Below are 4,622 nucleotides of genomic sequence, written 5' to 3'. Positions count from 1 at the left end.
TTTTTTTATAGGGAAGCATTTTGCCATTACCTCGGAGTATAGCATCATATGTTTTATGGCCAGGGATTTTTTTCACTGTGTAGCCTTTCTCTCAGCGGTTTATTTAAAGTCAAAATGACACCAAAATGGAGAGCGAGTGGTTTGTGTTCTCACCCCAGCCCCACCCCAGCCCCACCCCAGAGCTGCAGTACAGGTAAGTGTCTGTCACCTTGAGACAGGCTGGGACCTAGGACCCTTTGCTGCAGTGCTGGCACCTGGACCTTCGAGCAACAGAATACAAAAAAAAAACTATAAGGGACTAAAAGTAACTGCACGCATGCCCAGTTGGGGCAAGTTAGGAACAACAAGATACAAAAAGAGCTAAAACCCAAGTGCCACTTCTGAGGTGTCAGGAGCAAAAGCAGGGGACTGTGCATGATCCCTGCGCACAGCACCGCCAAGGGGGTGGGCGGACCTCCCAGGCCATCCCTCTGGCCCGACCCCTGGACGCGCCCCTACCCCCACCCCATGTAAGGAACCAGCTCATCCCCCCAATCAGGGAGCCAGCAAGCACACCTGTTACTTGTTTTCGCTCCCTCGTGCTGCAGAGTCCCATTAAAGCCTCGCCTGAATTCCTCCTATGGCCTCTTAACAATTTCTATTGATTTAAAGAGTCCAAGAACCTAGGTCGGTCACAACCTAACACATTTCCCTTCGGTGGAACTGGCCACCTTTAGTGATTCACATTAGGTAATGCAGTCCCATTCTGCAACTTTCGTGGCATAAAATGTAGGACTAATCAGGATAGGAAGATATCTCAACAGGTTGAAATAAATAACAAGTCCTCTGCCTATGGCCTAAAAAAAAAGGCACCAAAACAATCCATCCCGTTGCTCCATGATACAACCAAGAGTCCTCCAAAGGAGACAAGACCCTGTGGACCAGGCTTTGGTCCCGCCCTGCTGCCTGTCATGATGTGCCCACCCGCCATGATGAACAACTGCCCGACACCCACTGTCAGCTCCTTCTGGGAGTCTGGCAGACCCTCTCCAGCTTCCCCACCCCACATCTCCTCTCTCCAGACCAGGGGTCCCTTCCAGACTGAGTCCAGACAGGCCAGCAGCACTCCTACCTGGTCCCTGTGCCCCCTACCCACTTACTTAGGTACCTTTCTCCCAGGATCCCAGGACTGGTCACTGCCCATCTCTCCTGGCACTGTGGCCAAGGGAGGGTGGAAAATATAGATGATTTCATCTTTGAATCTGAGCACCTAGCAGAGTCTGGCATGGAATCGTGCTTAATAAATACTTGTTGAATGAATGGGTCAATGAACAAAACGAAATGTATAGATAAATGAGACTTAGGGGCTTTGGTAAATGCCACATGAATTTCTTGTGTCACATGACCGCCCCCAAAATGCTAATACCAAAGGCTTAATGCTGTGGAGTCGTGGTCTTTGACACTCCACTGGGGTGCACCAACAGCTCTCATTTCTCTCTTATGTTTTTAGGATAAAAAAATCTACATAAAGTCATAATGTAAATATTAGTGGAGATTAATTTCTTTTTATTTCTAGATTAAAATCAATGTGGCTAGTCTCCATGTTTACTGTGCAGATTGCCCCTTAAGGATGCCCTTACCTGGCCAGTAGGACTGTGAATCGCAGTCACGGGTGGCACGCACGCGGCTTCAGGAGAAGGGCAGGAGGCCCACTGCGTCCTCCACCGTCAGCATATTGCGGCGCGTTGCGGCTTACAGGTGCCTAGTGATGTGGATTTACTGATCATATGACCTAGTTTAGCTTAACTCCCAAATGAGCCATAGGGCTTAAAAAGATTCCTGCGAAGAAACCATGTGTTAAAAATAATACTAATAATACAAGCACGCTTGAACAAGATGGAGGCCGAGCAGATGTTTCTTCTACTATGAGCTCTTTGTCAGCCACATCATGTGGCAGAAACAGCCATAATCTAATCAGATCTGAGCCGAAGTCAGCCCCCAAATTGAAATTATCAAGAGACAATTGGAAACATGAGTTTCCCATCACCGCTGTCTTAATGACAAGCCTGGCCTTGAGTGTATATGGTATATTGGGACTATCTGGTGAACGTCACAAGCCTCCAGAACAGAGGTCCTTAACCATAAATAAATACATCGGATTACAAAGGAAACCAAGGAGGTTGAAATCTTTATCAAATGATTAAAACAAATTTGTGTTATAGATACGTATGTATGGGCTTCTTTAGTAAATCATTAAGTAACAAGATCCGTGGCAGATCTAATGACTACCATCATTTCACAGTGTTGATGAGCATATGTGATATTTTAAGATATCTGCTAATACTACGGAGATTTGTTGCCTATGTAAGTAATTGAAGGAAATGCTAAGTTGTAGTTAGAGGCTAGTGAAAATGGAGGTGCCATTTTTCCCCCGTCGAATTCACAAACCCTGTGAATTCTAGCCTTGAACCTCAAGCCAAGAACTGCAGTCTAGTGCGGATCAAAGGCTATCGGTCCCATCTCGCACAACCTTGTTACCAGGTGTTCTGTTAACAACCATGTAAAAAAAAAAAAAAAAATCACAGCCAGCCTCCAACTGAATCAGAAATCACACATAAAAACGTTTATTACAAGCAGGCACAAAAACCAGTTACGCAATCTGCTCTTATAACTCAGTGAAGTGCCAGGTCTCTGCACTTAGGCATACCAACAAGTACCTTGGCTAAAAGCTACGCTGAATATAGAAGTGACAATATTTAAGTGGCAGGATTCAACTAACCCTCCGGTTAGAACAGGCACAGTGTCCTCTGTTAGGTGGCAGGCCACAGGAGTAAACAAAGTCTGTGGCCTGGGGTGCCACACCCCAGGGTATTTCCCCTCTGGGTTCCTCACATTCACAGACCCCATTCAGGCAGCAACAGAGGTGCTAGTACAATATTTCTTGCCAATCCCCGTGTCTTTTTTTTTTTGAAGTACAGTTGATTTACAATGCTGTGTTAGTTTTAGGTGTACAGCACAGTGAATATATATATATATATATATTCTTTTTCAGATTCTTTTCCCTTAGAGGTTATTACAAAAGATTGAGGACAGTTCCCTGTACTCTGTAGTAGGTCCTTACTGGTTATCTACTTTATTTATAGTAGCGTAGCCAAGCCCCATGTCTTGAAAACCACTTATTTTGTCAATATAAACTTTTTTCTAACATTTAAAAATGCTAATCAGTGAACCCTCTGGTACAGATTTAGATGATAGCCGATGTGTAGTAGGTGTCTTTGGACTGTGGATTTCCGATTCAGGTTTTTTGAATGCTAACTAACCATCCCAGAGGTGTGCATCCTTCATTAGTGTATTTCAAATGGAAACCCACCTCTTCTACAGTATAGATTTAAAACAAGCTATCTATACTGAAGTACTTTGTTATGGATTGAATTGTGTCCCCCCCCCCACAAATTCGTAGGTTGAAACCCTAACCCCCAGTGCGACTGTTTTTAGAGATAGGGACTTTAGGGAGATAATCAAGGTTAAAGAGGTCATAAGGGTGGGGCCCTAATCCTATAGGACTGGTGTCCTTATAAGAAGAGGGAAATTTGGACACAGACACACAGAGAAAGGGGAATGCGTGTGAAGACACAGGGAGAATGCCATGTGAAGATAATTTCTGACAATTTATTACATCTCTTAATTCCTGTGTGTCAGGAATTCAGAAAAGTCACAGTGGGGACAGCTTGTCTCTGCTCCATGATGTCTGGGGCTTCGGTTAAAAGCCATGAAGTCAGGGCCTGGAAGATACACTTCCATGATAGCACACTCACATGGCTGGCAAGGTGGTGCTGGCTAGTTGGTTTCTCACCATGTGGATCTCTCCACAATGCTTCTTGAATGCCCTTACAACATGGCAGCTAGCGTCCCCCAGAGCAAGCTACACAAGAGAGCAAGGCAGGGCTTCCCTGGTGGCGCAGTGGTTGAGAGTCCGCCTGCCGATGCAGGGGACACGGGTTCGTGCCCCGGTCCGGGACGATCCCACGTGCCGTGGAGCGGCTGAGCCGGTGAGCCATGGCCGCTGAGCCTGCGCGTCCGGAGCCTGTGCTCCGCAACGGGAGAGGCCACAGCAGTGAGAGGCCCGCGTACCGCAAAAAAAAAAAAGAGAGAGCAAGGCAAAAACTGCAATGCCCAGCTTAGTGATTAGAGACAACAATACTGTATTATAAATTTCAAAGCTGCTAAGAGACTAGATCTTAATTGTTCCATTAAAAAAAAGAAATGATAATTATGGGATGTTATAGAAGTGTTAGCTAATGCTGTGATGGCAATCATATTACAATATATAAATGTATAAAACCAACATGTGGTACACCTTAAACTTATACAATGTTCTATGTCAATTATATCTCAATATAAAAGAATTCTTTAAAGAAAGAAAGTTGCAATATCTTTTATAACCAACCTCCAAAGTCACATGCCAGCACACCTGCAGGAGTCTATAGGTCACAGTAGATTCAGAGTGGATCTACCCTGATTCGGTGTAGGAGGGGATTGCACAAGGACAGGAATACTAGGCGTGGCTCATTGGGCCCACCTTGGAGACTGGCTTCCACACCTCCCATCACCTCTATATGTGGATAATGATGCATAATAATGAC

Source organism: Phocoena phocoena, chromosome X, assembly GCF_963924675.1.
Source record: "Phocoena phocoena chromosome X, mPhoPho1.1, whole genome shotgun sequence".
Classification (NCBI taxonomy): domain Eukaryota; kingdom Metazoa; phylum Chordata; class Mammalia; order Artiodactyla; family Phocoenidae; genus Phocoena; species Phocoena phocoena.
Note: the sequence above shows the minus strand (reverse complement) of the source record.